This window comes from Arachis duranensis, chromosome 2, assembly GCF_000817695.3.
Source record: "Arachis duranensis cultivar V14167 chromosome 2, aradu.V14167.gnm2.J7QH, whole genome shotgun sequence".
Taxonomy (NCBI): domain Eukaryota; kingdom Viridiplantae; phylum Streptophyta; class Magnoliopsida; order Fabales; family Fabaceae; genus Arachis; species Arachis duranensis.
In genome coordinates, this window is record NC_029773.3 from 10562904 (window position 1) to 10574428 (window position 11525).

Sequence of the window (11525 nt, forward strand, 5' to 3'; positions counted from 1 at the left end):
GCGTTTTAAATAAATTTTAATTTTATTATCGTAAATTTTTTTGAGTTAATAGTGAGTCAATTTTTTTTTTCAAAAAAGAGGAAGAAGGAGGTGTGTCACGGCCTTGGACACACTCCAACGCTACCATGCCGGCACTCGAACTTACTCAACCTCTTGAGCTAAGACCAAGTCAGTCTAACCCTCAATACTTAGCAAGAAAGCTAAGAATACAAGAGAACACAAGAAAAAGGAAGCTTTGGTAGAAGAACACTTTATTACTCAAGTGTTTATTACAAATGATTCACACATACACAAACTCTAACTCTCACTCCTATTTATAGCCATCCACCTCCTTAATTGATGGTTAGGATTAAATCTAATCAACGGTATAAATTAATCATCCAGAACCTTCTTTACAAATATCTGTCCTACCACAACTTTCTAAATGTTTCTAGATTATTCCATACCACTCTTTATACTTCTATATACATTTACACTCTTCTAGAATACTCTATGACCTTCCAGAGTCTTATAGAACCTTCTAGGGTATTCCGGGACCTTCTAGGACATTCTAGAACGTTCTGAAACCATCAAGAATATTCTCAAACACTCTAAAAAATTATACAAACACTGTTAAATTTAACCTTCTAAAATTTACCGTGACGTTCTCCCCCACCTAATGCGCAGACGTCCTCGTCGCGTTCTGTTCATGATAGCGTCGTAGGTGTTCTTGGAATTGCCACAGATCTTCACGAGTTTTTCAGCTAGCTTCGGTTATCGGGAGTCCTTTCCACTTGATCAAATATTGGATACTTGGTGGTACCCCTCTTCGTCGCACAATGTGATTAGCTAAGATATCTTCGATTTCTTTATCCAAGGATCTAATCACCACGGGCGGAGCATGACTCGAGTCACCTCTACTCGGTTCGTCTTGATCTCCATGATATGGTTTAAGCATACTCACATGGAAGACCGGGTGGATCTTCATAGAGGATGGGAGTTGTACTTTGTAAGCAACCTCCCCAACACATCCAATAATCTCAAATGGCCCTTTGTATTTGCGGATTAAACCCTTATGAACTTTGCGAAAGGCTTTGAATTATTGTGGAAGAAGTTTGATCATTACCTTGTCTCCCACTTGATAGCTTTCATGCCTCCTCTTCTTATCTGTCCATTTCTTCATCCTCTTGGAAGCTTTGTCGAGGTAAGAACGAGTGACATCTGCTTGTTCTTCCAATGACTTAATCATATGATAAGCTCTAGGGCTCTTCCCTGAGTAAGAGGAAGAAAGAGAGTAAGGTGTAAGCGGCTATTGTCCAGTCACAATCTCGAACGGACTCTTCCCTATAGACTCACTCCTTTACAGATTGTATGAGAACTGAGCAATGTCTAAGAGTTTTGTCCAATCCTTCTTATTAGCGCTTACGAAATGCCTCAAGTAACACTCGAGTAAGGCATTCACTCTCTCAGTCTGCCCATCGGTTTGAGGATGGAAGCTTGTTGAAAAATGAAGCTCCGACTCAAGGAGTTTGAACAACTCTATCCATAGTCGTCCTGTGAAGCGTGGATCTCGATCACTAATGATGTTCTTAGACAATCCCCAGTACTTCACCACATTCTTGAAGAATAGTCGTGATGCTTTCTCTGCAGTGCAGTCAGTAGGGGCAAGTATAAAGGTAGCATACTTCGAAAATCGATCCACTACCACGAGAATATATCCAAACCCCTTGTCTCCCCCACCTTTAGCAGAACTAGGCTTGGAGGAAGACTTGAGTTTAGAGTCTCCCCTATGATACTCAGTGAGTGATTCGGCCACCACGATGGCTTCATCGACATGCTTAACATTCCTTCTTTGTAGTTCTTACTTTGCCCAAGGTTGGAGTCCATCAATGAAGAAGAACAATGCATCCTTTGATGCTAAGTTGGGGATTTGAAGCATGAGAGTAGTGAACTCCTTTACGTAGTCGCTAATCGTACTACTGTGTTTCAACTCCCTAAACTTTTTCCTTGCTTCATAAACCACATTCTCAGGAAAGAATTGTCTTTTTAACTCCCTTTTGAAATCTTTCCATGTGGCTATATTGCAAGTACCCTTTTCCATATCTACGCACTTTTTCCTCCACCACAAGGTAGCATTATCAGAAAGATAGAGAGTTACAGTGCGTACCTTTATTGCTTCTTCGACCACCCCTTGGCCTTCGAAATACCTCTCCATTTGCCATAGGAAGTTCTCCACCTCGCGAGCGTCCCTTATGCCCTTGAACTCCTTTGACTTGGGGAGATCAATCTTTGTCGTCTCCCTTATAATAGTTGGTCGAGATTTTGCTTCCTCGAACTTCCTCAAATAGCTTTAAGGAATTCTCAAGCTTCTCTTCGATTTGGAGCATGCTTTCTTTGAAAGCATCTAGTTCTCCTAACATGTGAGCCTCGAGGGTCTCCTTATCATGTTCTATCCTTTGGAAACGCTCATCCATAGAGGATAGAACATTCTCCAACATAAAAACTCTCTCTTCTAAGAAGTTAGAGTCCTTACGTCTAGGCTCACTTGAAGAACGGACCTTCTTGCCTCCCCATTGAGAAGGAATAGCATTCCTTCTCCTTTGAGACTCAACATGCTCCATGGTGATACTAGAAGCCATACCCACAAGCGACTTGTACTCTCTCTCGAACTAGGCTCTGATACCAAATTGTCACAGCCTTGGACACACTCCAACGCTACCGTGCCGGCACTCGGACTTACTCAACCTCTTGAGTTAAGACCAAGTCAGCCTAACCCTCAATGCTTCGCAAGAAAGCTAAGAATACAAGAGAACACAAGAGAAAGGAAGCTTTGGTGGAAGAACACTTTATTACTCAAGTGTTTATTACAAATGATTCACACATACACAAACTCTAACTCTCACCCCTATTTATAGCCATCCACCTCATTAATGGATGGTTAGGATTAAATCTAATCAACGATCCAGATTAATCACCCAGAACATTCTTTACAAATATTTATCCTATCACAACTTTTTAAATGTTTCTAGATTATTCCATACCACTCTTTATACTTCTATATAAATCTACACTCTTCTAGAATACTCTATGACCTTCCAGAGTCTTCCAGGACCTTCTAAGACATTTTAGAACGTTCTGAAACACTCCAAAAAACTATATAAATACTGTTAAATTTAATCTTCTAAAATTTACTGTGTCAGATGGTCAGTAGAATTAGATTAGATTTAGGTTGAAGATTAGAATTAGATTTGATATTCGACAGGAGTAAATTTGAAAATAAAATTGATTAATTATTAATTATTAAAAAATCTATAATAAAATTAATATATTAGAAAATAGATATTTTCATTTGTTCTGTCCACATAATGTCATAATTATATGATGAAAACGAAATTAATATGATTTTTTATAAATTTTCAAATATTATCGATATTGTTTAGTGTATGCAATGTAACTATACGATTTTTCTTCTTAAGGGATGAATAATATTCTAATACTATTGACATATATAAGAGTTTTATATTATTATAGCAACTTAATTAAATTTCAGTAATTTTTATGGAATTCAAGCAATAACTATAAGAAATTAAATTCTGCGATGGTATCTACTATATATAATATATAAATGGGAAATAATATATAAATGGGAAATATGAGAGAGATCAGATTTTATTATATATTTTTCTTAAAATATCTTCATCTTATATAATTCATAAAAATATTATTTTTATATTTTGATAAAAAGCTCTAAATTAACTATTTAGATTATAATTTACTCATATTTGAATAATTTTTGTATTTATTGTTATCAAAACATTTAATTAGTAAAAGTTGAATTAATTGATAAGTTAATGCCAATTAATACATATAGGTAATGTTATAGTAATTAAAAAGTGTTTTCCAATTAATAATAATGATTTTTTTACAATAAAAATTATTTAAAAAACAAAACATAGTATATATTATACATTCTTTTGAAAAAAATTAACTATAAGGTTCCATCATCATCCAACTTTATTTTTTTTCAAAAGAAATTCTCTTAATACATTACTAATAATTTTGACCATTTGTAGTTGGAATTATCCACTTCTCTTGTCATACATTGTACTATTGAAAGCCAATTTAAGCTTTTTGAAAAGCTTCTAATAGGATACTAAGGACAATCATAGAGTTCGTTGGGGGTCTCCCTCTTATTATTTCAAGAGTTATTAATTATTTTCGGAAAGTAACATCTCACCTACTCTGTTAGTCTGTTTAACTTTAACCCTTGTCGCTCTGTTTGTATAAAATTTATGATGTTTTGAATTAAAGGAGAGTTCTGAAAATCAATTAGCTATTGAATATGTAGAATTAAAAATGTACAAGATTTAATTAATTGATATTTAACTAAAGTCAAACTTAGTGCAATAAAATAATATATATAATATTTTTTTATAAAATCATTTCTATATTTTATTATTTTAAATTAATTAACTAAAACTAATTTTATTAATTTATTAATTTTTCCAATTTTTATTGACTTTGTTATAATCCAATTAAAATATCTGATTCGGCTTGTCTCTAGATCCATGATTAAAGTTCTAAAATGAGAAAAAAATTGAAATATCTTATATTATTTTAAAAGATAATATTAGAAGTTGAAAGTTAATACAAAAAAAATGTAAAATGAGAAGAGTACTTTATAAATCTTTCTATGCATTTACAAGATTAAAATTAACCATTAAAAATTAATGATTAAAATAGAATATATATAAAAATACAAAATACATATTAAAAATAAATTAAATTATATATGTATTTGTACACAAATATATTATGACTGATTTTAGTATGTAAATAATATTTTTGATATTTTTAAATTACTTTTTGGGGTCTCAAATAATGAATTTAATTTTGATATACTATTAATGTAAAATTATTTTACACGTGCATCTAATTATATAACGTTACATTAATAAAAATAACTACTTTTTATATTAACTATGTGAATAGTCATCTAAAATAACAATTATAATTATATAACTGTATAAAACATTTTATATTATCAGTGCATCAAAATTAAACTTTTCAATTAACATCTATTTGAATAATCTGCGGTATATTTAATATTTAATGTATTTTACCACAATCTATATACATTTGGTTTTCAATGTACAATTAATTCCAACAAACAATTTAAGAATAACGCGACACATACATCCAAGTCTTTTTATTAATCAAAGTCTAATAAAATTAGTTTGACATAACAAAATTAGTTATGATTAGCATTATTTTAAGTTTTATTATTTAATTTAGTTGGACTTAATTTATAAAAAAATTTAAATATATAGTATTATTCTTTATTTAAAGAGATATTTCATCCTTTTCTACGAAATAACAAATTCGTTCACTACAACATTTTATAACTAGTACATATTTATAATTTTTTTTAGAAAAAACAATAACTTGTACTCATAAATTTTACAAACGCTGATAAAAATACTTATCAAAGAAGGAAACTAATGTTGTACCCATGAAAGATGGGTTCCGTATGACAAAAATATTCAAATCCTAACTTTTTGTTCATTTTTTATAAAATACCCAAATTACCCCTACTCTTTATCTTCAACCTCAAATCCACACCATCTCTTTGATCCTCCCCAGATTCCAACATCTTCAGTTTCTCCGTCCTCTAGAAATAACTCCTCTGTCACCATCCTTGTCCCTTCATCACCGATACCCTCACCAACCTACCCTTAGCCGCTGCCAATGAAATCATCGCAATTCTCTCTTCTTTTGCCCTCGACACCGCCGAAGATTTGTTGTTGTTAGTGTCTCTGCCATGTCCTTGGGTCTCACATCTTCAGCTCGCTCCTAAGCTCTCTGAGAGGTTTAGTGTTAAGGTTTGGTTCAAAAGGAAGGACTTGCAAGATGATGATCTAGACGACGACGACTTTGACGCCATTTTTCCCATGGCTCGTTCCGTAAGCATCAACGATCATACCTATATATTATCTCAAACCTCATCTTCCACTTCCTCAACAATTACTGCTGTTCTTCCACCCTTGTCCTTGTTGGAGGAGCTCTCTTTCCATGGCAGAAACGCCATAGCTCCGTTGAACGATGTTCTTCATCTCCAATGGGTCACGCCAGTAGAAACTCTTTCTTCTCCTCTTCCTACAAAGGCCTTGACGAACTATGGAGAAGAAAGAGTTCCTACTGGCGTTTAAGTCAATATGGAACTATGAATTCTTCCTCTACGATGTATAAAAAAGTTTATCTTTCGTTTGAGTAATTTTCTAAATTTTTAATATTGAATATTTTAATATTTTAAATTTTAAAATATATAAAATAATCTCTAACATTTATTTCAGAGGTATTTGTGACCCGACTCGAAATTTAGCACAAATTCAAGGCATATTTTATCGGATTTGAATTTATTATTTTTACCAAGTGTCAATTTTAGGTCGGGTTTGGTTTATGCTTTGAGTCACTCGACTCGGCCTGAAGTTGTTATATTTTAGAGTAAAATCAATAATATCATATTATACTTTTATACTTCAATAATATTTTTTATATTATACAATATTATGTTTTGCTTTAAAATAATTTATTGTATAAATATGATATAATGTTTGTTAAATTTATGTTTTAAAACTAAAATTTTATTACTTTAATATATAAAATTTATAATTTGTATATAATAATTTTATATTAGGTCGACCCCGAATCAACTTAGTTTATTTCGGGTCGGGTCAAAAGAGATCTGGTGATATTTTAGGATCAAGTTCGAGTCTGATTAAATCCGATCTGGCCCTACCTATGAACATTCCTACTTTATCTATATTAGATAATATAGTTCTCTAGAATTTAGGATTTATAGTTTCTTCTTAAATTTAGATTTTAACTTTTGTTTTAGCGTAGCTTCATTTATATTTTCATGTCTAAAATTTTAATTTGCTTAGTTTTACTTGTTAGTTTTTTTTATTTTTGTTAATTTTAGTTTATGAAAATTTGTGTGAATTCTAATTTTCTTTTAATGCAATTTATTGTTTTCATATTCATTGTTGCTTGTTTGAATTCTTATTATTGCTACTTTCTTATTTTGGTAGTTATAGATTATTATTCATGCAATTCGCATTCTAATTGTTTGTTAAAATGTCTTTTTTAGTTTTAGAGTAAATTTTTATACTCTTGGCTTAGGATTGAGGACTTAGGTGACCTTGAATCATTAATGTCCAATATTGATTGGTGATTTAGGGTTGTTGGTTAATTTTGTTTCCACTAACGCTATTCTTTCACTAAATCTAATTAGCGAGTTAGCTAGGACTTGTGGATAAAGATCAATGATGCCTATTTGACTTTCTCCCGATGTTAGGGGATGACGAAGTAGGATTAACTCTTCTTCATTGTCATGTTTGTGGTCAATGATTTGGATAGGAATACTTGACTCTCAATCCTTGCCAAGATATCTTTTTAGCACTTAAATTTTTTTCTTTGGTCTTTATTTTCTTACAATTTAATTTATTGTCTTTTGCATTCAACTTTTTTTCTCATAGCCAATGATACGCGCACTTCACTACAATTTCTTTGATAGAAGACCCGGGATTTAAAACTCCCAGTTAAATTGAATTGAATTTGCAACAATCTTTTAAACTTTGATCGGGTCATTTGTTGGTTTGGAACTATACTTGCGACAAAATTTTATTGAGAAATTTTAGACCGACATTTAGCGCGCATCAAGTTTTTGAGGTCGAGCGACTAGATCGGCTCTTGAGTGAAATATATTTTCCTTTCGAAGACTTGCATTTTGATTTTTTTTTAATTATGCTTTTTGGATGTTTATTAGTACTTTATAATTTTAATTTATCTTTTATTGTACTTTATTAGTTAGGTTGTATATAATTTAGTTATTTATTCTAGTTTTGCATATCGTTCTTTCTTTAATGTAATTTTTATATATATGGATGATATGGATAGTAGAATTTAGTTCAGTTTTTTATATATAGATGATGATTTGGAATGATATAAAAATAGAAAAAAGAACTCAGGATTTTTTTATTATTTTCATCCAATCACACCATACTTATACATATAATAAGTTTAGTCAAAATAATTAATTTTTAAGATATTTTCTTATATAGAGAATCTCATTGATTTAAGTAAAAATTTTTCATTGAACTTACTTGAAAAATATTGTGAAATATAGATAAGAGGTAGAACACACAACCAAGTGAGATTTGAATTTTAATATGTGGTTGCATTACATTAACCACTATTTCATTCTTGTGTGTGTGTTTTTTTTTATAATTATAATCTTTGTCTTCTTTGATTCTTTATGTCCAATATTTAGTGTATGAATGTATTTATATGATTGAGACCTTTATTTTAATTTAACTCACTTATCCAAATGGTCTTATCTTTTTATCTACTATTGTTAGTCAATATTGAGTCTATTTAATCCTTTTTTGTTCTTAATTTTAGCACAACATTATCCCTAAGTTAAAATAATAAATGTCCTTAATATGGATGTTTGATTGGTTTAGGTTAGTGAGAGTGTGCGTCATCTAAGTGTGAAAAAATGGGATTTGAAAACATTGATAGAGAGAAAAATAGGCATTTTATATTTTTGTTGAAATTTTGGAAATCGAATACATACTCATGCATTGAATGTCAAACTATATGCATTAATCTTTTTTTATATATTATGTTATTAAAAAAATTGAAAAACAAAAGAGAAAAAAGAAAAGGAAAAATAATAAAAAATAATAAAAAAGAGACAAATGTTACTCCAAAAAGAAAAAGTTTGAGAAATAAATGCATATGTGATATGAACTGAAAGAATGCATGAGTGTGTGAAAAAGTGAATAATGGTAGTTAGGTTTCACATTAGAGTTGAATAGGTTTTCATAGGTTAGGTGGGAGTTTAAGTTAATCAAAGATTCAATTTCAAGTCTACTTAGCCACATACAGTTTTACATTGACCCTAACCCCATTATAATCCTTGAAAAGTCCTCATAATACTTATATGCATACATTGAATAATTGTTGTTTGTTAGATGAAAAACAAGTCTTGAAAAGCAGGATTAGAAGAGAATTGAGTAGATCAACCCTAAACACTTGCACGATTAGAGAGTATATACATATGCCGAGGGATTCGATAGCTGAATTATATGTTTCCACCTTTTTTATCTATTATCTTGCAAGTTATTATATCTTTTGGAACTCAAATTAATTCTTGGATTGCATTGATTGATATATTGAGTTAGCCCTCTATGCATATACCTTTTTTTAGAAATTGATTTGTTTTGATCAAGTAGATACTAATAAATACAAGTAGATAGATATATAGAAATAGATAGAATAGCTATACATAGTTTACTTTTAATAAATGTTGAATATCCCTTGATTTTGTCTTTTTTTTTTATGTTTAGCATGAGAACATACTATTGTTTAAGTATGGAGAAGTTGATAAACTCCTATTTTATGATTATTTTTGGATAAAAAATTGTGAAGTTCATCAACTTATCTTGTATTTATTCATAGAAAATGTATAGTTTTGTGAATTTCTCCTAATTGTGTTTAATTGTAAAAAAATATATTTTATAGTTGAAAATTTCAAATTTAATTCACTTTTATTCCATTCGATGCCTTGATATGTTTGTTTGAGTGATTGAAGGTTTAGAAGGTAAGGATGACTTGAAGAAATGAAAAAAAAAAGCATACAAAAGTGGAGAATTCATGAAGAAATGAAGATTGCAGAATTTTATGATTGTGCGTACGCATGCCTTGTGCATACACATCACCTGAAATTTGTGCGTACACATGGCTTGTGCGTATACATGAGTGGCTGCACGTGATTTACTTAAGTAAACACGTGACTCACAATTTCAGGACCAATTTTAACCTAATCCAACTCTTTTCTGATGCATATGGAGGCAAGACTCAAGTACATCCAATGATCATCTTGCCTCTTATGGAATTCCTCTTGTCCTCTGAGGTAGTCCATCTCCTCAAGTACGTCCAATGGTCATCCAAGAGGAGATAGGGTAGGTATGTATGTGGAAAATCGGTCCATTAATTCTTTGAGATGATCCAATTGCTTTTATTGCTCTTGGCTAATATAATTGAAATCGTTTTGCTTTTGGATTAATGATTGGAGAGAGTCTTTCATGGATGATTGTGGTAGAAAAGATGGTTGATTGTGTTGGAGGTAACCATCATATATGGGAGGTGATTTATAAGAGTAAAAATATTGAGGTGGTGTATATGGAGATGGTGGTTCTAAGTATGGTTCATATGTCTCATATAATTGTTCGTGATGCACATAAGGTTAATGGTATTGTGAATATGAATTAAGATCATATGGAAGTATTTAGTGGTTTGGAACTTGTGAATATTGTGGTTGAGGACAATATTGAGGAGGTAATTCATAGGCATAGGTGGTTGAGGTTTATAACCATAAGGAGGTTCACCATATCCATTAGATTGGTATGCATTATGGGGTGAATTATGTTTATATCAGAGCGGGAGAGGTTGTTACCCTGAACATTGTTCATAAGAACGTGGCTCTTCCCGTGATTGATTTTTCCTTCTATAATGCGAACCATTATTGGAGTTTTCATTTTCTATAACATAATTACAACCAAACTCAAAATCAAACGGGTGAGAATTTATAGAAAAGAGAGAAAATAAAAACAAAAGTTATCAAGAAACAAAGAAAAACACACTCCTAACTACTAACAAAAACAAGCAAACAAACAAAAAGTAAAATATTCACATATGTACATATTCACAATAACCAAAATATGACACACAAGGCATGCGTATGCACTACTCGTGCGTATGCACAAGCCATGCGTACGCACAAATTTCAAGTGATGCGTATGCATAAGGCATGTATATGCACAACTATGAAATTCTACAATCTTCATTTCTTCATGAATTCTCCATTTTTGCATGTTTTTTCTTTATTTCTTCAAGCCATCTTTACCTTCTAAAAATATATCAAGGCATCAAATGGAATAAAAGTGAATTAAATTTGACAATTTTCAAGTATAAAAGCATATTTTTCACAATTAAGTACAACAAGGATAAATTCACAAAATTATGTATTTTCTATGAATAAATGCAAAATAAGTTAATAAACTACACATTTTTCTATAAAAAAAAATCATCATAAAATAGGGATTTATTAGCTATAAAGTCTGAAGATAAATGATTATGTGTTTTTTTGATGTCTTAGTTCAATTTATATTTTGGTTATGATCTTTCAAGTTTAAGTATCTAAACTTAAAATACTCTGAATTTAAGAATTGATGACAGATTATTGTGGATGAAACTCTTATTTTTGGATTATGTTTTGGCTCATGTATGGCCGATTTCTCACTTTAGTTTAAGTTGGTTACTATCTTATTAAGTTGCTACTATGACAACTATGTTGTTATTACTAAGTGTAATGCTTAACTTTTATCCTAGGTTTTAAATTTGCTACTTAACATTAGAACACTATATTTTCTATTATAAGTATTGGTATTTTTTTTAATTCATTTGCTGTTATGTTTTTA